We start from the raw sequence: 25,737 nt of genomic DNA on the forward strand, positions 1-25,737 counted from the left end.
CATTTTTACTCAACGCTTCAAAGAAGCCAGTGAATCCAAAAAATAATCTAATACCATTTAAATATGAAGTGTCTGTATAAAACGTGTTACATTATTATATTAGAGACCTCTTTTTTAATATGGTGCCTGGTAGGTCAGGTCAATAAGTTCATGCAATTTTTTTAAGCCTACACCCAATGGTCTTGCGTTGGTGGTATAGTGGTGAGAATATCTGCCTTCTAAGCATTTGACCTGGGTTCGATTCCTGGCCAACACGTTGCATTTTGCTCAAGCTGTCATTAAAACAGTTGTCTGGGGACCCTGGCCAGCTCCTCCTGTAACTTGTTTGCTGGAGCAAAACTTTTGTACCGGTCTTTTGGCAGCAGTAAAGGACTGGATCTCCCAAGTGGAGGCACTTTAGACATAAATGCTGCAATTCGCTACAAAACCCTTACTTTTGAGACAGGTGAAGGCCATCGTACCAAGGAGCTGTAGGCAGACTGCCATGCCGAATGACCTCATCAATAGGTTTCTGTAGTGTAATGTCATCACGTTCGCCTAACGTGCGTAAGGTCCTTGGTTCGAAACTGAGCAGAAACAGCAGTTGTCTTCTGACAGAAGATTTAAACTGTTTGCCACGCTAGGTGGGTGTAGCGCTCATTTCCTTTATACGCTTTTTAAAAAGCGTGCACCTAATGATTTATGTCTGAATCCTGAAGATGTGTTTCCATAGTGTAATGGTTATCACGTTCCCCTTACACGCAGAAGGTCCCCAGTTCGAAACTGGGTGGAAACTATGGGTGGTTTTTGCAAAAATATCGTATGTGATTTTCTGTTGAGCAGGTCTGTACACTTGCAGGGATGTTTGTGGTTTAATCTCTTTAGAAAAGGACAAAAATAAAACAAATGGCCTTTGAGGTTTCCTGTACAGTAATAAAACATGTTTGGTCTGCCAACAAAATTAGCAGCTTTTTGCCATGTTAAAAACACTGGGCAGTCTATAGTTTCAGTCGCTTTTGAACAAGCGTACCCTAGAAGCGTAGGGACTGATGTCCAAATCAAGTTTCCGTATTGTAGTGGTTATCACGTTCGCTTTCCACGCGAAAGGTCCTCAGTTCAAAACTGTCCGGAAACAAGTGGATGCATTTTAAATATAAATGCTGCAATTCGCTACAACACCTTTACTTTTGAGACAGGTGAAGGCCATCGTACCAAGGAGCTGTAGGCAGACTGCCATGCCGAATAACCTCTGTTCTGTTGTTTGTGGAATTTACAGACTGTCACACTGCTTGCAGAGCAGATTATGGGAAGGAGCCATCTTCTAAAAAGCACATGTCTCTCATCAATAGGTTTCTGTAGTGTAGTGGTCATCACGTTCGCCTAACGCGCAAAAGGTCCTCGGTTCGCAACCGAGCAGAAACAGTGGTTGGATTCTGACCGAAAATTTAAACTGTTTGCCACGCTAGGTGGGTGCAGTGCTCATTTCCTTTATATGCTTTTTAACAAGCGTGCACCTAAAGATTTATGTCTGCAACATGAAGACTGTTTCCGTAGTGTAGTGTTTATCACGTTTGCCTCACACATGAAAGGTCCCCAGTTCGAAACTGGGCGGAAACTGTGGGTGGTTTTTGCAAAAATTTCGTATGTGATTTTCTGTTGAGCAGGTCGGTACACTTGCAGGAATGTTTGTGGTTTAATCTCTTTAGAAAAGGACAAAAATAAAACAAATGACCATTGAGGTTTCCTGTGTTTCGCTGTAATCCTGCAATTCGCTACAAAACCCTTACTTTTGAGACAGGTCAAGGCCATCGTACCAAGGAGCTGTAGGCAGACTGCCATGCTGAATGACCTCTGTTCTGTTGTTTGTGGAATTTACAGACTGTCACACTGCTTGCAGGGCAGATTATGGGAAGCAGCCATCTTCTAAAAAGCACATGCGTCTCATCAATAGGTTTCCGTAGTGTATTGGATAACACGTTTGCGTTACAATTTTTCTGAAATGTCAGGACTTGAAATTCCAAGTGCCATAGAATCCCATACATTGCACTAAAGTGTTACTTTAAAGGTCATGTACTGCAGGTCAGTGTTACTTTAATGTTTGGTTAATTCTAGCATGAACTGAATTGCAGTGCTTTGTCAACATTACTGCATTTCTGGATAAACTTGCCAGAGGGTTAAAGACTCTAGCTTGAGCCCGCAGCCAAAGGTTAGGTTTGTCAGAAGTGGGATTCAAACCCACGCCTCCAATGGAGACTGCGACCTGAACGCCAGCTGCCGAAGGATAGTCAGTCAAAATGGGGATAATGTTGAACGCTATAACATTTTCAGCCAATCAGAGGGGGCCATTCTTGACTTTTTCCTTAACATTTTCGACATTTGACCAATCAGAGTACAAGGAAATGTTGATGGCACGTTTACGCTTAACACCGCTAGGAGGCAGAGCCGGCGGCAGAAACAAATCAATGGACGGGCATTTAATATTCTTGGGGGGGCCTAATTATGACAAACAAATAAATTGTGGGGGGGGGGTGCTTACATGCGCTTCATGCACGCAAGGTCTCGCGCTCTCTACCTCTCTGCCGTGCGCGCTGTTTGAACGTATATTCACGTAGACTTTCGAAAACCGGGACATATTCTTCGTAGCCTTTCGAAAACCGGGACATATTCACATAGCCTTTTGAAATTTTTTGAGCCTTTTGTATATCATAATTCTTATGAGCCTTTTGTATATCAGGGAGAGTTTATACATTTCCCGGGACAGGTTGTTAAAAAGAAGAACAATCCCGGAAAAAACGGGACGGGTGGTAACACTAGCTACAACAGTTTCACAGCGATTTCAATATCCTAACTATAATTAGCCTATTGCCCAATCATATTTCGGCTATCATGAGATATCATGTTACAGTTATAGCCTATAGGCTGTGAACTAACATGAACAAACAATGAACAGCTGTATTTTTATTAACTAACATTAACAAATACAGTAACAAATGTATCGCTCATGGTTAGTTCATGTTAGTCATTAACTAATGTTAACTAATGAACCTTGTCTGCATTGTTCCGTGAACACAGCATGCTATAAGCCAACTTCCTATAATAACAGCCAAATAGTCACAAATCTCAAGTTAAGTATTAAATCAACCATGCATAATCAACTACGACACACTCACACACATATTACATATAAATACTGCACGTAAATTATTATTATTATTATTAAAATAATTTATTAAATGCAAATTGGATGGAGGGGTGGCACAGGAGCTCTCTAGGCGGGCCCGGCCCCTAAGGCCCGCCCATAGCGCCGGCCTTGCTAGGAGGAGGAGTCAGGAAGCTAGCCAAGTGTCAATCAAGTTGCCGAACTGAGCCGAAGGTGTACGAAGTAATAACATATCAGGTGGGGCATGTCAGAGGGCAAGAAGTTCAGATGTCGAGCATCACTGTCACGGAGGTCAGGTAGCATCATTTTAACGGAGGACTGCGAAACATATTTTCCGGTCACTTTAACGGTATTTTTGGACAATGTCATTTTATATTTGTATATAATTGTATATATATTATAATTGTAAATATCGTGTGTGCTTTTTTTTAAGAAATCATTTTTATTGATAGTAGTTTTGTTCGATATAACCTAACCGTTAGCCCCCCAACAAAAAAAATGTCTGGCAAAAAATCCCATAAAGCCATGTCAGATACTGACTGGATTGCAAGGCTAAAAAAGTTTGTCAGCACAGGAGTTTGGCCATCAAATGAGGGTAACAGGCCAGCTCCTCGACAGAAAAAGTGGCATGACGTGTACCAAAGGGTGAGTGTGCTTTTGTCACCTTTGCATGATGTAATGATTCTAATCCTAATCATTTAATTCAATGTCATCATTATTTATAGATATGTATGTAGATAATGTTGCAGATATTTGAGAATTATGTTTATTTATGTAAACAAAAAAATTTTTTTTGCACTGGGAGATTCAGAGATTTGAGGCAGTGGGGGTGGGGATGTTGAGTGAATGGATATTTTGAAGGTGTGAAATGTTCCTCTCTTAATTCTAGCATGAACTGAATTGCAGTGCTTTGTCAACATTACTGCATTTCTGGATAAACTTGCCAGAGGGTTAAAGACTCTAGTTTCAGCCCGCAGCCAAAGGTTAGGTTTGTCAGAAGTGGGACTCCAACCCACGCCTACAGGGGAGACTGGGACTTGAACGCCAGCTGCCGAAGGATAGTCCGTCAAAATGGGGATAATGTTGAACAATGTTGAACGCCACAGCCAATCACGTCGACGCGCTATAACATTTGCAGCCAATTAGAGAGCGCCATTCTCGACATTATAACATTTGCAGCCAATCAGAGAGCGCCATTCTTGACTTTTTCCTTATCATTTTCGACATTTGACCAATCAGAGTACAAGGAAATGTCGATGGCACGTTTACGCTTAGTACCGCTAGGAGGAGGAGTCAGGAAGCTAGCCAAGTGTCAATCAAGTTGCCGAACTGAGCCGAAGGTGTTCGAGGTAATGACATATCCTGAGGGGCGTGTCAGAGGTCAAAAAGTTCAGACGTCGAGCATCACTGTCACGGAGGTCAGGCAGCATCATTTTAACGGAGGACTGCGAAACATATTTTTCGGTAACTTTAACTGTATTTTCGGACAATGTAATTTTATATTTGTATATAATTGTATATATTATAATTGTAAATATCGTGTGTGCTTTTTTTAAAGAAATAATTTGTATTATAGTTGTTCAAAACGATATAACCTAACCGTTAGCCCCCCAACAAAAAAAATTCTGGCAAAAAATCCCATAAAGCCATGTCAGATACTGACTGGATTGCAAGGCTAAAAAAGTTTGCCAGCACAGGAGTTTGGCCATCAAATGAGGGTAACAGGCCAGCTCCTCGACAGAAAAAGTGGCATGACGTGTACCAAAGGGTGAGTGTGCTTTTGTCACCTTTGCATGATGTAATATTTGTAATCCTAATCATTTAATTCAATGTCATCATTATTTATAGATATGTATGTAGATAATGTTGCAGGTATTTGAGATTTATGTTTATTTATGTAAAAAAAAAAAGATTTGAGGCAGTGGGGGTGGGGATGTTGAGTGAATGGATGTTTTTTTGAAGGTGTGAAATGTTCCTCTCTTGTTCTTTTAAAGAACATGAATAAAAATAAATGACACACTACAATAAATGAATGTGCCATTCATACTGATAAGTTAGAAATGCATGTATTCTATATTATATGTGTGATAATGTTTACAGATTGAAAGATGTCCGATGCAGTCTCGTGGCCAGACAACCTTGCTCGGAGCGGTCCCAAAGTGCATATGTGGTTTTCACACTCAAAAGGTAACAATGTAAAGATGTAACTTGTATTTTTTATATATATATATAATTTACTGAACAAATTCTTCTCGTTCAACAATTATTGTAGCCTATGTATTTTTGTGGTTGTCTTAAGCAGGCCACAGCCTCTATTAGACAAGCACCAAGGGTTGTTGAACAACAGTCTGCCGCTACTGGACCAGCACAGGAGGTCATGGTGCAGAGTCAGCGTCAGCTCCCACCCCAGCCTACTTCTAAAATTATACCAAGTTTGTCAAAGGTAATAACATTTTTTTTTTATATAATTGCAGTTTTAATATGCGTTTAGTATAAAGGTTTAAGTTCAGTAGAAATGGCTGGTATGTTTTTACACCTACCTGCCAGCTGTGACACCTTGTACAGGGGCGGCTGTAGTCTGCTTATTGGTCAGTTTCACTGTCTCAGGTTGGTTTAGATCAAGTAAAATGGTGAAAGAACAATGTAACCTATGTGATCTCTTTCTTCTCTGGGCTCTGCTCTTGCATTCTCCTCTTCCTCTCTAATTAGGCTTTGCCATTATGGGTGAAAGGACACTCACGTCCTTCATGGCATCTCTCTTGATTTTTCCAACTGGCTACTGAAGCTACGTCTTTCATTCTGTATTTCTCAGGTAACATTCCACTAATGCACAATTAATTATACACGTATTATTAATTAAGTCATCATGAATCTGCTTTGTTGCCATTTCAAGGGTAACCTTCTTTCTCTCAAGGATAGCTAAACTTTAGTCTAACTGGAAAGAAAGGCTTTAACAAAGAAATGGCCCCTTAAACGATTGGCTTCAATTACCCCTATATGTTTAAACACATTGAAGACCTTTCTCAAACACAAAACAAGTCCCTATTTCATTTCTGGAAGCTGTGTTAAATAAGCAAGCACTGCATTCAGATATCAAATACAGACATTAAAGAATACATGAAAAGAACATTTCAGTAATCACACTGGTAACTTATATAAATAAAGTAAAATCTCCAGAGAAGTCATTCAATTCATTTGATATTTAGAAGGAAAAATATTGATTAATACCTTAATTATAATCAATCATTACATATACATTGAAGCAGCAGTGGATTCCAATCCACCCCCTTCACTGTTAATAAACGCTTTCTCTTACAAACTATGTGCAAACAATTTTTGATTTTAAGTCATTTTTAAAAGGTACTTGTTAAATTACTATATACTCACATTCTAGCAATACCTTCCCACACATTTTTCTATTCTAACTGTGCTTATTTCAATCTGTATAAGTAGTAGAGTGTGGTAATACACAGACAAAAAAATAAGTTAAAGAAAGAAAGCAGGTCCTTTAGTTATATAATGAATGATAGGATCAATAGATATTTTCTCATTTTACATTTTATTATATTTTTGGCCAATGTGCTGTTACAATTCAATTTGTCTTTTCATTGACATTGTTTTGCCCTTTTTTGGTTTACCAAGCCAAGATTTGGTGGGTCCCACATTGCTGCTGCAAAGCCAAATCTGAGTGTGGCTAGGAGACCATCTCAGGCTGTTAACCAACCCAGCGCAGCAGTGTCCAGTGCCCCTACACCAAGCACCACTGTCTCTGTAAGTACTGGCATAATCCACATTGCATTCTAAGACACATTCCACATCTGTGCACTTTTTAGAAATATATTTTGTATGCAGGAAATCTTATCATAATGAATTAAGAGCAATACTATACAGTTTTCACACAATATGCAGTCAGTGAACACATTTCCACAATGCTTACATTTTCTTAACAGAAAAGCTATACCTCCCAACAAAATTATGGATTGTTTTTGTAGTATTTACAAATGTTAACACACACCACCCCACAATAGCAAAAACAATATTCCAAACCTTAGATACAGTATAAAAACCTCGGCTTCTTCAATGATATCAGTTCAAAAACAATATATCTCAGCTGATAATAAACAAACAATTGAATAATTGACACACACCTGATTTATGTTGGGTAAATTGAGCCAACCATAGCTGATTCCAGTCTGGCTTAGACTCAGTGGCAGGGGTTATTTTTTTCTGTTACATTGACACTTATACATTAAAAGGAGGACTTTGAGGAGTGATGTTTTTGGAAACAGAAAAAGACAAACACTGTAATGTCTGGACGAGGAAGAGTAAGAGCAAGGGGCCCAGGGAGAAGAGCAGGCCCAGTGAGATGTGCAGTGACAGATGCAGTGAGAGATGCAGTGAGATGTGCAGTGAGAGATGCAGTGAGATGTGCAGTGAGATGTCCAGTGAGAGGTGCAGTGAGATGTGCAGTGAGATGTGCAGTGACAGATGCAGTGAGAGATGCAGTGAGATGTGCAGTGAGATGTGCAGTGAGAGGTGCAGTGAGAGGTGCAGTGAGATGTGCAGTGAGAGGTGCAGTGAGTTGTGCAGTGAGAGGTGCATTGAGATGTGCAGTGAGAGGTGCAGTGAGAGGTGCAGTGAGAGATGAGAGGTGCAGTGAGATGTGCAGTGAGATGTGCAGGGAGTGGTGCAGTGAGAGATGAGATGTGCAGTGAGATGTGCAGTGAGATGTGCAGTGAGAGATGAGATGTGCAGTGAGATGTGCAGTGAGATGTGCAGTGAGAGGTGCAGTGAGAGATGAGAGGTGCAGTGAGATGTGCAGTGAGATGTGCAGTGAGAGATGCAGTGAGAGGTGCAGTGAGAGGTGCAGTGAGAGGTGCAGTGAGAGGTGCAGTGAGAGGTGCAGTGAGATGTGCAGTGAGAGGTGCAGTGAGAGATGAGATGTGCAGTGATAGGTGCAGTGAGAGATGAGATGTGCAGTGAGAGGTGCAGTGAGAGGTGCAGTGAGAGATGAGAGGTGCAGTGAGAGGTGCAGTGAGATGTGCAGTGAGAGGTGCAGTGAGAGATGAGATGTGCAGTGAGATGTGCAGTGAGATGTGCAGTGAGAGATGAGATGTGCAGTGAGATGTGCAGCGAGATGTGCAGTGAGAGGTGCAGTGAGAGATGAGAGGTGCAGTGAGATGTGCAGTGAGATGTGCAGTGAGAGATGCAGTGAGAGGTGCAGTGAGAGGTGCAGTGAGAGGTGCAGTGAGAGGTGCAGTGAGAGGTGCAGTGAGATGTGCAGTGAGAGGTGCAGTGAGAGATGAGATGTGCAGTGATAGGTGCAGTGAGAGATGAGATGTGCAGTGAGAGGTGCAGTGAGAGGTGCAGTGAGATGTGCAGTGAGAGGTGCAGTGAGAGATGAGATGTGCAGTGAGAGGTGCAGTGAGAGATGAGAGGTGCAGTGAGAGGTGCAGTGAGAGATGAGATGTGCAGTGAGAGGTGCAGTGAGAGATGAGAGGTGCAGTGAGAGGAGCAGGGCCAGGGAGAAGAGCAGGCCTAAGGACTTCCAAGGGCTGCAAGAACAGTAGTCAGTGATGAAATTCGTGCCACTATCATTGACCATGTAATCAACCACGGTCTTTCGCTAAGAGAGACTGGTACACAGTAAAGGGAAAAAAAACTGATTTGCTTTTTACTGGAATACTGTACATGTGGACATACAGTTCCCAACCAATAAATGCAAATACCTGTAAAACTGAAACACAAAAGTCTATGAAGTTTTTGTAATACAATAGCCAGTATTTTGAAACCTGGTGTACTTTGATTGACTGCATGTACCTTGTGAAGTGAAAACAAGTGTTATTCTTTGACAGAATAATTTCATTCTGAGTCAGATTTCCAGTGTTTTGGTAAAGTTAGTGTGTGCAGAGAAAGATGTGTTCTATTTTGAAATGAAGAGTTAGTATATATTTACAGTTTTTTTCAATTGTTTACACGCAATTTTGAAAACCTCTACCTCCTTCTCCTCTTCATCTACCTCCTTCACCTCTTCCTCTACCTCCTTCTCCTCTTCATCTACCTCCTCCTCTTCCTCTACCTCCTTCACCTCTTCCTCTACCTCCTTCTCCTCTTCATCTACCTCCTTCACCTCTTCCTCTACCTCCTTCTCCTCTTCCTCTACCTCCTTCTCCTCTTCATCTACCTCCTTCACCTCTTCCTCTACCTCCTTCTCCTCTTCCTCTACCTCCTTCTCTTCTTCCTCTACCTCCTTCTCCTCTTCATCTACCTCCTTCTCCTCTTCCTCTACCTCCTTCTCCTCTTCCTCTACCTCCACCTCCTCTTCATCTACCTCCTTCACCTCTTCATCTACCTCCTTCACCTCTTCCTCTACCTCCTTCTCCTCTTCCTCTACCTCCTTCTCCTCTTCCTCTACCTCCTTCTCCTCTTCATCTACCTCCTTCATCTCTTCCTCTACCTCCTTCTCCTCTTCCTCTACCGCCTTCATCTCCTCTTTGAGCCCCCCCTCTTATTCTCACTCTTCTTCTTCTTCTTCTTCTTCTAGCTCCTTCCATTTTTGTTGAAGACAGGTGAACTCACCTGCTGCCTTTTATAGCACTCCTGAGTAATGCGTTTTCAAATTAGCACATGTGTGCTTCCACGCCTGATGGATGTGCATATCCAATTCATTCATTAGTGTGGTCAATGGCAATCCGGGGCTTTGTAATGACAAGGAAGTAACCTCACAATCCTTATCTGTGTCTAAGGTGTGAAAATGTGTGTAGAGTTTTACAAATCACTGTGTGTAATGTTTTGCTAAAAGGGTAAAGCAGACATTGTGTGTAATGTTGTGCAAATCTGTGGAGGGGTTTTGCTCATTGGAGTAGAATTTTGCAAATTGCGTGGAAATTTTTATTTTAGTGTGTAAACAATCATAAAAATCTGTAACAAAATGTGTTCTTGAGAAGAAAATTATCCATTTGGCCAATTGTGTTTTGTTGGTGTGAGTCTGTGTTAAGAGTTTAGGAAAAAGTATCTGAAGTATGGGTAAGCGCTTGTTAGCGATTTAAAAAAACTGTAAATACTTTTGAAAACAGATTCAAATAAGCGGCGATCCTAAATTGCAATATTATTTCCCACTATTACTGTTTTTGACTGTATTTTAATCATATTTCAAAAACAAAAAGAATCTTACTGAACATAGACCTTTAAACAGTATTGTATAATTCCATCTAGGATTAGTTAAAATTATTGGACAGTTATGACTGTTTCTTTCTCTTGTTATATATGCAACATATATTATATTTCATTGCATGTTGTCTCGGTAAGTAATTTCAAATTTTATTGGTCCAAAATAATTGAATTTGCATATTAACTGTCACAACTCAGTAGAGTCACACAAATTAGTGCTAGCAGCTGACACAATTCTGAAAACTATTGGAACAAATGTATACATTTTATTCTATAACCTTAAGTACGTATTTGACATCCAATATTTTCTATTTTATATGAGGGTAGTCTTGGATAGATAAAGCGGTAATTAAATAAATGACCTGCTAGACTAAATGTTTTGTCTTTTTCCTTCACAGACTACTCCTTCGGGGGCATTACTGCAAGATGCATCTACAGTTCGACTGCATCGTTTGTGGTCGGACACTTTGCCACCAGAGGATCACAGGTGGATTGCCAGCAGGCTTTTTAAAATGGGGCCCAAGGGAAAACCAGAGCTTCGAGACAACCTACAGCTCTGGTATTACCCACCACAGCCAGCACTTATTTACAACCAGGCTCCAGCTCCAGACAGATTTTTTTGGACATCGATAGGATGTACAACATGGTCACAGAAACCCTCATCTGTACCAAGTGTAAAGCCTCGCATGTGTCCTGGAGTCAGACTGTCCTGCAACAGCTGGATCTGGGCCATCGCTCTGAATTTCGGGTCATCCTCACGCGGAAGTAAGGGCACTTTAATTCCACATCCAGTTGATAGCCCATCATCACATATGTTTGCAAATACTTTACAAATCAATTATGTAAAATATATGAATGTGTGGATTTTGCTTTTCCTAAGGTATGCCTGTGATATGAGAGTCATTCGGCTCCTGCGTGAGCGTGGCCTAGGCAACAGTCCCACGCGGGTCATCAAACAGCTGCGTGAGAACCACAGTGAGGAGTGGCTCCAGCGTATGGCCCGGAACACCACCCAATGTGTGGACTTCCTCAAACGACCCGGGGTGTTGCAAATACAATTCCAGGAACCCCCAGAGCCTACAGTGGTCCCAAGCTGCAAGTGGCTGCTCACCGTGTACAGCCAAGACATCCTGACAAGGCTGGATGAAATCCATGCAAGGATAACATCTACGTATGGTTCAGTCTTGAAGATGGATTCCACTAAAAAGGTTAGCAGGGGATTTTTGTTAATTTATGGTGTTTACTGTTATATCATTATCAGAGCATGAGTATCATATTCTACATGTTGTGATGTTTCATTGCATTGCATGCTTCCTGTCATCTACTGCAGATCACTAAGAAGCTGGCTGGGACGGCAAGGGGAACGGGACTCTGGCTTACCTCTGTTGGCAATGAGTTTGGTCAGGTGCTCATGAGTGTGCTGACAGCACAGGAAGGAGCAGGACTGGACATGATGGTCGATGGTCTGGTGAAAAGGTACCAGCAGGCTAGTGTGGATCCACCTGCTGTTTTGTACGTGGACTGTGGCTGCTGCACTGATGTGGGTGAGACCAAGCTGAAAACCAGATTCAGAGGGTGGCCTGATCTCATGATTCGGTTGGACATCTGGCATTTTATGCGCAGGATTGCCATGGGGTGTACAACTGATGCCCATCAGCTGTATCCCATCTTCATGTCACGGCTGTCAGCGTGCATTTTTGAGTGGGATGCGGCTGATGTTTCTATGCTTCGCAAAGCAAAGAGAGAGCTGTTGATATCCCAGGGTTGGCCTCCGCTGACAGATGAAGATGTCCACAAGCATCTTACCAGAAATGAGCTGGCACTCCATTGCCGGAGGAGGACCTGTGGAGAGGAGACTACCATCCTTCTCCTTGAGCGGCTGCTTACAGAGCTCCTGAGCAGCAAGGGCAAAGACTCCCTGGGTGTTCCTCTCCTGGACCGAGAAAGGATGGAGCACATCTGGAATGTCCAGAAGAAGCATGTGAAATGCATTCAAGACCCCCCTGGTGTTGTGCTCTATACAGAGACAGGGAGCCTAAACAAGGGAGGTGTGCTTCTAAAGACCTACAGATGTGCCAGAGGCTCCACTTCTCTCGAGTCCTTTCATTTACACCTGAACCGTTTCATCCCAGGTATTGTCTTTGTCACACACACTGTGCATGTGTAAAGAAAGAGCATTAAGTGTTTTTGTGTGTTCCTTTAACACCTCCTGAACACTGTTGTGTCTATTTACAGGGACCAGTGCAAACAGTCTGAACTTTCAGATTTATCTGCTGGAGGGTCTACACCGGTGGAACCAGGACCGGGAGGCTGCTTCCCTGTCATCGGAGCCATCAGCTTTGCGCAGCTACACAGGAGAACTTGTTCACTGTGTAAACGGCAATTATGAAAAGCTGTTTGGCAGGAAAGTGGTCCCCACGTTTTGTCCCCCTGCATGTTACACCGGTGAGAATTATTTTATATATTTTTTATTTTATCAACTTGCAATTACTGTGTAACCTCCGTCTATATGTCAGATTTAACCCTATAGAGTCGATTGTATCATAATTGATATGCAAGTTTCTAAAGGACTCTAAATGATCAACATGATCAAAACTTTTAAGGAAACATGCCCTCTGTCGTCTGATTGATTATAGTCTTTTAGTATAATTGTAAAAGTGTCCACCTTCAGCTCGTGCCTCACGTTTCTTTTCATTGTGAAACATTTACTGATTTTATAAAGTAATTGTAAGAATAACTTTTATATTGTTACTAATATTTAATGACTAGTTACTAGACTGAAGCAGCTTGGGTTCACTTGATTAGAAAATCATGTTACATGTAAATATCAAAATGATCATCAGACTTTTCTCTCAATCATCATTGTATTGCATTTCATTTCATGTTTTGCCCACATAATTAAACGTGTTGGGCCTCTAAATAAAACTGTTTTGTTTTTTTTCTCCTTGACGATGAGCTCTATATTCTCACACTATATGAGCTACTACAAAAGCCTAAGGTATCAAATATGATACACAACATTCTATTTAATTTCCATTTGTTTATTGTTTTTATTTCAGGTGAGCTCATTGGAGTGCAGTATCTGTTCCAGCAGACTGGTCAGGCACTGCAGGACATGAATCCTGACTCTGAGCAGACAGCAGAGCTCATTGAGGACCTCAGTGTGGAGGAGCGAGATGAAGATGAGGGCTTCTGTGACATCAGCGAGGATCACACAATAGCAGATCCGGAGGCTGTTCTGTCACCACCCTCTTCCACACTGACACTGGGTTCTTCTACCCTGGTCACCAGCAGTGCCACACCTGTACTGGGCTCCACATCCCCTTCACTGATCCCTGACCCCAAACTTGTCCTCACACAGTCTCCTTCATCACCTGGACCCTCAGGGACTGCTGTCACACCTGTTCCCTCTGAAATATCTGTTTCAACACTCCCCTCAGAGCCAGAGGATGCTGGTCAGGATGTTGATGAAGAAGAGACGGTAAATACTACTCCTTTGTATGTCTTTCAAATTAACTAGAATAATTATGATGAATTAACATCCAGTGCTTTAAATCCAGACTTTCCACATATTTTACATTTAAAAGTACAGCCTAAATTCATTTGTAAGCTGCAAATACACATCAAGTCAAGTCATCTTTATTTATTTGGTGCTTTGTAAAATGTCAAGAATGGCGCTCTCTGCTTTGTACTATACAGTGCTTTACGGTGATAAACAGGAAAATAACACAATCAGTTATGGAATTATGCATTAGACAGATGTGATGTAATAATTGTATTGCATGTTTGTGTTTTTTAATAGGCTGTTGACTACCAAAATATCCCGGGTTATCAACATGTGGACCAGCTGGCAGAATATCTGGTGGATCTCCGGGACCACACAGCCCTCAGCCTGACCAACCAGGAAGCCAACACCATAATTGCTCTTTGGCAGAACCTGGATGACCGGGACAAGGAACGGGTGGTGTATGACAGTCGATGCCGAAAGAGACTGCTGAGTGGACGCTTCAAGGTCCCGAAGAAGCCCACTCACCCTGGTGTAGAGAGCACCACCAGATGTGTGCTGGGTGCAAGCAGCGCACCTGCTCAGTGGCCTGACTGTTGCCGTCTGGTGGAGACCATCTTCATCAGACTTTGCACTGTCCACCCAAGCCCCAAAAGAAAAGGCAAGGGAGCCCTGTCAAGATGGTCTCTGATCCTGCAAGACTATCGCAGGATAAGGCAGCTTGTACTGGGCAACAGCTTGGTGATGGGAGGAACATCCATGCAGCTGGTGGAGGTTAACCAGAACACCCTGCTTCAGTGGTATAACAAAAGACAGAAAAAGCAGGAGCTGTCTGTGCTGCTTCAGGGCATTCAGTTGCCTCAGCCCCTCCCTGAAAATCATGAGCCTCTCCAGGTAGCCAAACGTCTACGGACTGAGCCAGAACAACCAGGGGAGCAGCACCAGTACAAGCTACCAGAGAGCACAGCTGGTCAGGCAAAGCAGAGGCAGACTTCTGTTGGGCGACCCCCTCTCAGACCCAAGGCACCAGCGCAGAGTCAGACGTTGCTGACACCATCTGCATCTGGAGCATCACTGCAGATGGTACCAAATATACTTATACCATCAGCACCAGGTTTCCAGGGTGTGCCCATGTTCCAGGCTGTGCCAATGTTCCAGGGTGTGCCAATGTTCCAGGGAGTGCAAATGATCCAGGGCATCCCAATGGCCCAGGGGATGCAAATGGTACAGCCACTGTTACAGCCAACAGCTGTACAGGGCACCCGCTTACCCGCTTCACCAGCTGCCAATCCAGACGCCATGCCCAAGAGACCCTACAGGAGAACCGTAGAGGCCAACACTTGCAAAAAATGTGGGCAATTTAAAACAAGTGCTACAGGACATAGCCAGTACAGGGGCAGGGTGTACTGCCCACAGACTGAGACTGTTTCAAAAGAGGTGTGGTTGGAGGAAATGCGGAGAACCATTTCCAAATAATGTATATATTTTCATGTATATAGCATCATGTATATAGTGTAAACAGTTGTTTAAATAGTTAATACTTGTGTTGAATATTATTTAATTGTTTTTTTTAACGTTATTTAACATTTTAACTTTTTATTTCTTGTTTTTGAAAACCTATTTAACTCTTCATTTTATTTATTTATTTTTAAAACATGTTACCAGTATTTAACATTTTAATATTCATTACTGTTCTGTTGGCATGATTGGAAAATAAAAACAAATTGGCAAGTGATTTCTTTTTGACTTTGACTTTCATATAACACTAGTTCATCAGAACACTGCAACAATATAACATTTGTATATAAAAAATATAATTTATACATTTTGTTATTCTTGTGATTGACATTTTCAGCATATTAGTTACTATTTAATGGGTTGCATCTTTGTTCACTACAAATAACAGATTTGCAAGTGTCTTGTTTGAATGTAACCTAAAAAAATACTTAATCAGATCAATAATAATACAACAACTACTAAATAATAACACTGTTCCATTGGCAATTATATATTTTTATGAAAGAATATCAAAGAAACACAACAAACAAATTACATATGTATATTTTATTAACACTGGAACAGTATGCATTCAAAAAGAATTTGCTTATTTACTTTTACTTTCATATAACACAATATTTCATCAGTACACTGCACCAATATAACATTTGTATTTAAAAAGATAATTTGTCCATTTTGTTATTCTTGTGACAGACAGTCTTCATATTAGTTACTATTTAATGGGTTGCATCTTTGTTCGTTGCATAATAATGCATTTTTTTTTAATGAAAGAATATCAAAAAACAACAAACAAATTACGTATGTATATTTTATAAACACTGGAACAGTATGCATTAAAAAATTTAGCTTATTTACTTTTACTTTATTATAACAATATTTTATCAGTACACTGCAACAATATAACATTTGTATATAAAAATATAATTTGTACATTTTGTTATTCTTGTGAAACATTTTACAGCATATAAGTTACTAATTAATGATTTGCATCTTTGTTCATTGCATAATAATGCAAATAACATTATTTTTCATGATAGAATATCAAAAAACACAACAAACAAATTAAATATGTATATTTTATTAAAACGGGAACAGTATGCATTCAAAAATAATGATTATTTATTCAAATAATAAATATTACAAAAATTTGTCTTTAGCTGGATTCGAACCCCGGTCTTGGTGCACACCTGCAATAGGAAACAGTGTGATATAAATGCGTGATTTTCACACACGAAGAAACCGGAAAATGTATCATAAGATCTATGCTAATGAAGGCATATCTTTGACCATCAAATTTCAGCCTTTCTTTTCTTCGTTTTTTCTTTCTCTTCTTCCCCCTCTCTTTTTCTCCCTTCCCCCTTTTCTTCCCCTCTTCCCCACCTTTGTTGGACTATTGTTCCCCAGCTTGAACGCAGCGCCTTAGACCGCTCGGCCATCCTGACATGACGGCCAGTGATGAGCAGCATTTTTCCACCTACACGGAATGGCAGATGATCTAGAATCTAGGGGTTAACGCTCATCTGAGTCACAGCACATGCCACGTTGGCGCAGTTAGGCAGCGCGTCAGTCTCATAATCTGAAGGTCGTGAGTTCGAGCCTCACACGGGGCAGAATGGTGCTTTTTGATACACGGGACTGTGTAAATAAAGGAGCTGCTTTCTGTATTCCCTTTTATGCCTTTGTCCATTTCTTCATATGCACTGTAATTGAAATCCAGTGTTTTTTAAGACTAATGTTGAACAAATGCAGTAATAGTATTACTCTCATATTCATGTCATATGTGTCAGTGTTGTTACAATGTTTTGTTAAGGCTTATATCATTCTTGCATTCTAATGGCATGTCTTGTTAATGCTAATGTAATGTTTTACATGACATTCCTTGAATCTTGTGTCATGACACTCCACCCCATGCCCCCAAACCCATGACATTTCATTCCAAGAAATTTCCAAGAATCCTTGCCATGAAATTCTACTGCATCTTCTTCCGGTAAACATCACAACGTTATTTCGTGAAATTCAGTTGAATCCGATTCAATCAACATGTCCATTTTTTCTGAAATGTCATGACTTGAAATTCCAAGTGCCATAGAATCCCATACATTGCACTAAAGTGTTACTTTAAAGGCCATGTACTGCAGGTCAGTGTTACTTTAATGTTTGGTTAATTCTAGCATGAACTGAATTGCAGTGCTTTGTCAACATTACTGCATTTCTTGATAAACTTGCCAGAGGGTTAAAGACTCTAGCTTGGGCCCGGAGCCAATGGTTAGGTTTGTCAGAAGTGGGATTCGAACCCACGCCACAAGGGGAGACTGCGACCTGAACGCAGCGCCTTAAACCGGTCGGCAATCCTGACATGACGGCCAGTGGTGAGCAGCATTTTTGCACCTACACGGAATGGCAGGTGATCTAGAATCTAGGGCTTCACCGCTCACCTGAGTCACAGCACATGCCACGTTTGCGCAGTTAGGCAGCGCGTCAGTCTCATAATCTGAAGGTCGTGAGTTCGAGCCTCACACGGGGCAGAATGGTGCTTTTTGATACACGGGACCGTGTAAATAAAGGAGCTGCTTTCTGTATTCCCTTTTATGCCTTTGTCCATTTCTTCATTTGCACTGTAATTGAAATCCAGTGTTTTTTAAGACTAATGTTGAACAAATGCAGTAATAGTATTACTCTCATATTCATGTCATATGTGTCAGTGTTGTTACAATGTTTTGTTAAGGCTTATATCATTCTTTCATTCTAATGGCATGTCTTGTTAATGCTAATGTAATGTTTTACATGACATTCCTTGAATCTTTTGTCATGACACTCCACCCCATGCCCCCAAACCCATGACATTTCATTCCAAGAAATTTCCAAGAATCCTTGCCATGAAATTCTACTGCATCTTCTTCCGGTAAACATCACAACATGTTATTTCGTGAAATTCAGTTGAATCCGATTCAATCAACATGTCCATTTTTTCTGAAATGTCATGACTTGAAATTCCAAGTGGCATAGAATCCCATACATTGCACTAAAGTGTTACTATAAAGGTCATGTACTGCAGGTCAGTGTTACTTTAATGTTTGGTTAATTCTAGCATGAACTGAATTGCAGTGCTTTGTCAACATTACTGCATTTCTGGATAAACTTGCCAGAGGGTTAAAGACTCTAGCTTGAGCCCGCAGCCAAAGGTTAGGTTTGTCAGAAGTGGGATTCGAACCCACGCCACAAGGGGAGACTGCGTCCTGAACGCAGCGCCTTAGACCGCTCGGCAATCCTGACATGACAGCCAGTGATGAGCAGCATTTTTCCACCTACACGGAATGGCAGATGATCTAGAATCTAGGGGTTAACGCTCACCTGAGTCACAGCACATGCCACATTGGCGCAGTTAGGCAGCGCATCAGTGTCATAATCTGAAGGTCGTGAGATCGAGCCTCACACGGGGCAGAATGGTGCTTTTTGATACACGGGACCGTGTAAATAAAGGAGCTGCTTTCTGTATTCCCTTTTATGCCTTTGTCCATTTCTTCATATGCACTGTAATTGAAATCCAGTGTTTTTTTAAGACTAATGTTGAACAAATGCAGTAATAGTATTACTCTCATATTCATGTCATATGTGTCAGTGTTGTTACAATGTTTTGTTAAGGCTTATATCATTCTTTCATTCTAATGGCATGTCTTGTTAATGCTAATGTAATGTTTTACATGACATTCCTTGAATCTTGTGTCATGACACTCCACCCCATGCCCCCAAACCCATGACATTTCATTCCAAGAAATTTCCAAGAATCCTTGCCATGAAATTCTACTACATCTTCTTCCGGTAAACATCACAACATGTTATTTCGTGAAATTCAGTTGAATCCGATTCAATCAACATGTCCATTTTTTCTGAAATGTCATGACTTGAAATTCCAAGTGCCATAGAATCCCATACATTGCACTAAAGTGTTACTTTAAAGGTCATGTACTGCAGGTCAGTGTTACTTTAATGTTTGGTTTATTCTAGCATGAACTGAATTGCAGTGCTTTGTCAACATTACTGCATTTCTTGATAAACTTGCCAGAGGGTTAAAGACTCTATCTTGGGCCCGCAGCCAAATGTCGGTTTGTCAGAAGTGGGATTCGAACCCACGCCTCCAGGGGAGACTGCGACCTGAACGCAGCGCCTTAGACCGCTCGGCCATCCTGACATGACAGCCAATGATGAGCAGCATTTTTCCACCTACACGGAATGGCAGATGATCTAGAATCTAGGGGTTAACGCTCACCTGAGTCACAGCACATGCCACGTTGGCGCAGTTAGGCAGCGCGTCAGTCTCATAATCTGAAGGTCGTGAGTTTGAGCCTCACTCGGGGCAGAATGGTGCTTTTTGATACACGGGACCGTGTAAATAAAGGAGCTGCTTTCTGTATTCCCTTTTATGCCTTTGTCCATTTCTTCATATGCACTGTAATTGAAATCCAGTGTTTTTTTAAGACTAATGTTGAACAAATGCAGTAATAGTATTACTCTCATATTCATGTCATATGTGTCAGTGTTGTTACAATGTTTTGTTAAGGCTTATATCATTCTTGCATTCTAATGGCATGTCTTGTTAATGCTAATGTAATGTTTTACATGACATTCCTTGAATCTTGTGTCATGACACTCCACCCCATGCCCCCAAACCCATGACATTTCATTCCAAGAAATTTCCAAGAATCCTTGCCATGAAATTCTACTGCATCTTCTTCCGGTAAACATCACAACATGTTATTTCGTGAAATTCAGTTGAATCCGATTCAATCAACATGTCCATTTTTTCTGAAATGTCATGACTTGAAATTCCAAGTGCCATAGAATCCCATACATTGCACTAAAGTGTTACTTTAAAGGCCATGTACTGCAGGTCAGTGTTACTTTAATGTTTGGTTAATTCTAGCATGAACTGAATTGCAGTGCTTTGTCAACATTACTGCATTTCTTGATAAACTTGCCAGAGGGTTAAAGACTCTAGCTTGGGCCCGCAGCCAAATGTCAGTTTGTCAGAAGTGGGATTCGAACCCACGCCACAAGGGGAGACTGCGTCCTGAACGCAGCGCCTTAGACCGCTCGGCAATCCTGACATGACAGCCAGTGATGAGCAGCATTTTTCCACCTACACGGAATAGCAGATGATCTAGAATCTAGGGGTTAACGCTCACCTGAGTCACAGCACATGCCACGTTGGCGCAGTTAGGCAGCGCGTCAGTCTCATAATCTGAAGGTCGTGAGTTCGAGCCTCACACGGGGCAGAATGGTGCTTCTTGATACACGGGACTGTGTAAATAAAGGAGCTGCTTTCTGTATTCCCTTTTATGCCTTTGTCCATTTCTTCATATGCACTGTAATTGAAATCCAGTGTTTTTTTAAGACTAATGTTGAACAAATGCAGTAATAGTATTACTCTCATATTCATGTCATATGTGTCAGTGTTGTTACAATGTTTTGTTAAGGCTTATATCATTCTTTCATTCTAATGGCATGTCTTGTTAATGCTAATGTAATGTTTTACATGACATTCCTTGAATCTTGTGTCATGACACTCCACCCCATGCCCCCAAACCCATGACATTTCATTCCAAGAAATTTCCAAGAATCCTTGCCATGAAATTCTACTACATCTTCTTCCGGTAAACATCACAACATGTTATTTCGTGAAATTCAGTTGAATCCGATTCAATCAACATGTCCATTTTTTCTGAAATGTCATGACTTGAAATTCCAAGTGCCATAGAATCCCATACATTGCACTAAAGTGTTACTTTAAAGGTCATGTACTGCAGGTCAGTGTTACTTTAATGTTTGGTTTATTCTAGCATGAACTGAATTGCAGTGCTTTGTCAACATTACTGCATTTCTTGATAAACTTGCCAGAGGGTTAAAGACTCTATCTTGGGCCCGCAGCCAAATGTAGGTTTGTCAGAAGTGGGATTCGAACCCACGCCTCCAGGGGAGACTGCGACCTGAACGCAGCGCCTTAGACCGCTCGGCCATCCTGACATGACAGCCAGTAATGAGCAGCATTTTTCCACCTACACGGAATGGCAGATGATCTAGAATCTAGGGGTTAACGCTCACCTGAGTCACAGCACATGCCACGTTGGCGCAGTTAGGCAGCGCGTCAGTCTCATAACCTGAAGGTCGTGAGTTTGAGCCTCACTCGGGGCAGAATGGTGCTTTTTGATACACGGGACCGTGTAAATAAAGGAGCTGCTTTCTGTATTCCCTTTTATGCCTTTGTCCATTTCTTCATATGCACTGTAATTGAAATCCAGTGTTTTTTTAAGACTAATGTTGAACAAATGCAGTAATAGTATTACTCTCATATTCATGTCATATGTGTCAGTGTTGTTACAATGTTTTGTTAAGGCTTATATCATTCTTTCATTCTAATGGCATGTCTTGTTAATGCTAATGTAATGTTTTACATGACATTCCTTGAATCTTGTGTCATGACACTCCACCCCATGCCCCCAAACCCATGACATTTCATTCCAAGAAATTTCCAAGAATCCTTGCCATGAAATTCTACTGCATCTTCTTCCGGTAAACATCACAACATGTTATTTTGGAAATTCAGTTGAATCCGATTCAATCAACATGTCCATTTTTTCTGAAATGTCATGACTTGAAATTCCAAGTGCCATAGAATCCCATACATTGCACTAAAGTGTTACTTTAAAGGCCATGTACTGCAGGTCAGTGTTACTTTAATGTTTGGTTTATTCTAGCATGAACTGAATTGCAGTGCTTTGTCAACATTACTGCATTTCTTGATAAACTTGCCAGAGGGTTAAAGACTCTATCTTGGGCCCGCAGCCAAATGTCGGTTTGTCAGAAGTGGGATTCGAACCCACGCCTCCAGGGGAGACTGCGACCTGAACGCAGCGCCTTAGACCGCTCGGCCATCCTGACATGACAGCCAGGGATGAGCAGCATTTTTCCACCTACACGGAATGGCAGATGATCTAGAATCTAGGGGTTAACGCTCACCTGAGTCACAGCACATGCCACGTTGGCGCAGTTAGGCAGCGCGTCAGTCTCATAATCTGAAGGTCGTGAGTTTGAGCCTCACACGGGGCAGAATGGTGCTTTTTGATACACGGGACCGTGTAAATAAAGGAGCTGCTTTCTGTATTCCCTTTTATGCCTTTGTCCATTTCTTCATATGCACTGTAATTGAAATCCAGTGTTTTTTTAAGACTAATGTTGAACAAATGCAGTAATAGTATTACTCTCATATTCATGTCATATGTGTCAGTGTTGTTACAATGTTTTGTTAAGGCTTATATCATTCTTGCATTCTAATGGCATGTCTTGTTAATGCTAATGTAATGTTTTTCATGACATTCCTTGAATCTTGTGTCATGACACTCCACCCCATGCCCCCAAACCCATGACATTTCATTCCAAGAAATTTCCAAGAATCCTTGCCATGAAATTCTACTGCATCTTCTTCCGGTAAACATCACAACATGTTATTTCGTGAAATTCAGTTGAATCCGATTCAATCAACATGTCCATTTTTTCTGAAATGTCATGACTTGAAATTCCAAGTGCCATAGAATCCCATACATTGCACTAAAGTGTTACTTTAAAGGTCATGTACTGCAGGTCAGTGTTACTTTAATGTTTGGTTTATTCTAGCATGAACTGAATTGCAGTGCTTTGTCAACATTACTGCATTTCTTGATAAACTTGCCAGAGGGTTAAAGACTCTATCTTGGGCCCGCAGCCAAATGTCGGTTTGTCAGAAGTGGGATTCGAAACCACGCCACAAGGGGAGACTGCGTCCTGAACGCAGCGCCTTAGACCGCTCGGCAATCCTGACATGACAGCCAGTGATGAGCAGCATTTTTCCACCTACACGGAATAGCAGATGATCTAGAATCTAGGGGTTAACGCTCACCTGAGTCACAGCACATGCCACGTTGGCGCAGTTAGGCAGCGCGTCAGTCTCATAATCTGAAGGTCGTGAGTTCGAGCCTCACACGGGGCAGAATGGTGCTTTTTGATACACGGGACCGTGTAAATAAAGGAGCTGCTTTCTGTATTCCCTTTTATGCCTTTGTCCATTTCTTCATATGCACTGTAATTGAAATCCAGTGTTTTTTTAAGACTAATGTTGAACAAATGCAGTAATAGTATTACTCTCATATTCATGTCATATGTGTCAGTGTTGTTACAATGTTTTGTTAAGGCTTATATCATTCTTTCATTCTAATGGCATGTCTTGTTAATGCTAATGTAATGTTTTACATGACATTCCTTGAATCTTGTGTCATGACACTCCACCCCATGCCCCCAAACCCATGACATTTCATTCCAAGATATTTCCAAGAATCCTTGCCATGAAATTCTACTACATCTTCTTCCGGTAAACATCACAACATGTTATTTCGTGAAATTCAGTTGAATCCGATTCAATCAACATGTCCATTTTTTCTGAAATGTCATGACTTGAAATTCCAAGTGCCATAGAATCCCATACATTGCACTAAAGTGTTACTTTAAAGGTCATGTACTGCAGGTCAGTGTTACTTTAATGTTTGGTTTATTCTAGCATGAACTGAATTGCAGTGCTTTGTCAACATTACTGCATTTCTTGATAAACTTGCCAGAGGGTTAAAGACTCTATCTTGGGCCCGCAGCCAAATGTCGGTTTGTCAGAAGTGGGATTCGAACCCACGCCTCCAGGGGAGACTGCGACCTGAACGCAGCGCCTTAGACCGCTCGGCCATCCTGACATGACAGCCAGTGATGAGCAGCATTTTTCCACCTACACGGAATGGCAGATGATCTAGAATCTAGGGGTTAACGCTCACCTGAGTCACAGCACATGCCACGTTGGCGCAGTTAGGCAGCGCGTCAGTCTCATAATCTGAAGGTCGTGAGTTCGAGCCTCACACGGGGCAGAATGGTGCTTTTTGATACACGGGACCGTGTAAATAAAGGAGCTGCTTTCTGTATTCCCTTTTATGCCTTTGTCCATTTCTTCATATGCACTGTAATTGAAATCCAGTGTTTTTTTAAGACTAATGTTGAACAAATGCAGTAATAGTATTACTCTCATATTCATGTCATATGTGTCAGTGTTGTTACAATGTTTTGTTAAGGCTTATATCATTCTTTCATTCTAATGGCATGTCTTGTTAATGCTAATGTAATGTTTTACATGACATTCCTTGAATCTTGTGTCATGACACTCCACCCCATGCCCCCAAACCCATGACATTTCATTCCAAGAAATTTCCAAGAATCCTTGCCATGAAATTCTACTACATCTTCTTCCGGTAAACATCACAACATGTTATTTCGTGAAATTCAGTTGAATCCGATTCAATCAACATGTCCATTTTTTCTGAAATGTCATGACTTGAAATTCCAAGTGCCATAGAATCCCATACATTGCACTAAAGTGTTACTTTAAAGGTCATGTACTGCAGGTCAGTGTTACTTTAATGTTTGGTTTATTCTAGCATGAACTGAATTGCAGTGCTTTGTCAACATTACTGCATTTCTTGATAAACTTGCCAGAGGGTTAAAGACTCTATCTTGGGCCCGCAGCCAAATGTCGGTTTGTCAGAAGTGGGATTCGAACCCACGCCTCCAGGGGAGACTGCGACCTGAACGCAGCGCCTTAGACCGCTCGGCCATCCTGACATGACAGCCAGTGATGAGCAGCATTTTTCCACCTACACGGAATGGCAGATGATCTAGAATCTAGGGGTTAACGCTCACCTGAGTCACAGCACATGCCACGTTGGCGCAGTTAGGCAGCGCGTCAGTCTCATAATCTGAAGGTCGTGAGTTCGAGCCTCACACGGGGCAGAATGGTGCTTTTTGATACACGGGACCGTGTAAATAAAGGAGCTGCTTTCTGTATTCCGTTTTATGCCTTTGTCCATTTCTTCATATGCACTGTAATTGAAATCCAGTGTTTTTTTAAGACTAATGTTGAACAAATGCAGTAATAGTATTACTCTCATATTCATGTCATATGTGTCAGTGTTGTTACAATGTTTTGTTAAGGCTTATATCATTCTTTCATTCTAATGGCATGTCTTGTTAATGCTAATGTAATGTTTTACATGACATTCCTTGAATCTTGTGTCATGACACTCCACCCCATGCCCCCAAACCCATGACATTTCATTCCAATAAATTTCCAAGAATCCTTGCCATGAAATTCTACTACATCTTCTTCCGGTAAACATCACAACATGTTATTTCGTGAAATTCAGTTGAATCCGATTCAATCAACATGTCCATTTTTTCTGAAATGTCATGACTTGAAATTCCAAGTGCCATAGAATCCCATACATTGCACTAAAGTGTTACTTTAAAGGTCATGTACTGCAGGTCAGTGTTACTTTAATGTTTG

General features: G+C 41.3%; 10 non-coding genes across 10 annotated transcripts; 5 read left to right on the forward strand and 5 right to left on the reverse strand.

Annotated features, from left to right (window-relative positions):
• Positions 1-16,868: 16,868 nt before the first annotated feature.
• On the forward strand, positions 16,869-16,942 carry trnam-cau (transfer RNA methionine (anticodon CAU)). Its single transcript has one exon. It is a non-coding gene; the product is annotated as a tRNA-Met (tRNA).
• Positions 16,943-19,438: 2,496 nt separating this feature from the next.
• On the reverse strand, positions 19,439-19,521 carry trnal-cag (transfer RNA leucine (anticodon CAG)). Its single transcript has one exon. It is a non-coding gene; the product is annotated as a tRNA-Leu (tRNA).
• A 1,010-nt stretch (positions 19,522-20,531) lies between these two features.
• trnam-cau (transfer RNA methionine (anticodon CAU)) lies at positions 20,532-20,605 on the forward strand. The gene has a single exon. It is a non-coding gene; the product is annotated as a tRNA-Met (tRNA).
• Positions 20,606-21,270: 665 nt separating this feature from the next.
• trnal-cag (transfer RNA leucine (anticodon CAG)) lies at positions 21,271-21,353 on the reverse strand. Its single transcript has one exon. It is a non-coding gene; the product is annotated as a tRNA-Leu (tRNA).
• An 832-nt stretch (positions 21,354-22,185) lies between these two features.
• On the reverse strand, positions 22,186-22,268 carry trnal-cag (transfer RNA leucine (anticodon CAG)). Its single transcript has one exon. It is a non-coding gene; the product is annotated as a tRNA-Leu (tRNA).
• Positions 22,269-23,278: 1,010 nt separating this feature from the next.
• On the forward strand, positions 23,279-23,352 carry trnam-cau (transfer RNA methionine (anticodon CAU)). Its single transcript has one exon. It is a non-coding gene; the product is annotated as a tRNA-Met (tRNA).
• A 665-nt stretch (positions 23,353-24,017) lies between these two features.
• trnal-cag (transfer RNA leucine (anticodon CAG)) lies at positions 24,018-24,100 on the reverse strand. Its single transcript has one exon. It is a non-coding gene; the product is annotated as a tRNA-Leu (tRNA).
• A 94-nt stretch (positions 24,101-24,194) lies between these two features.
• trnam-cau (transfer RNA methionine (anticodon CAU)) lies at positions 24,195-24,268 on the forward strand. Its single transcript has one exon. It is a non-coding gene; the product is annotated as a tRNA-Met (tRNA).
• A 665-nt stretch (positions 24,269-24,933) lies between these two features.
• Positions 24,934-25,016, reverse strand: trnal-cag (transfer RNA leucine (anticodon CAG)). The gene has a single exon. It is a non-coding gene; the product is annotated as a tRNA-Leu (tRNA).
• Positions 25,017-25,110: 94 nt separating this feature from the next.
• On the forward strand, positions 25,111-25,184 carry trnam-cau (transfer RNA methionine (anticodon CAU)). Its single transcript has one exon. It is a non-coding gene; the product is annotated as a tRNA-Met (tRNA).
• Positions 25,185-25,737: the final 553 nt, after the last annotated feature.

The sequence above is a fragment of the Siphateles boraxobius genome, unplaced genomic scaffold (genome assembly GCF_051911475.1).
Source record: "Siphateles boraxobius isolate OS27281-9 unplaced genomic scaffold, OSU_SipBor_1 6, whole genome shotgun sequence".
Taxonomy (NCBI): domain Eukaryota; kingdom Metazoa; phylum Chordata; class Actinopteri; order Cypriniformes; family Leuciscidae; genus Siphateles; species Siphateles boraxobius.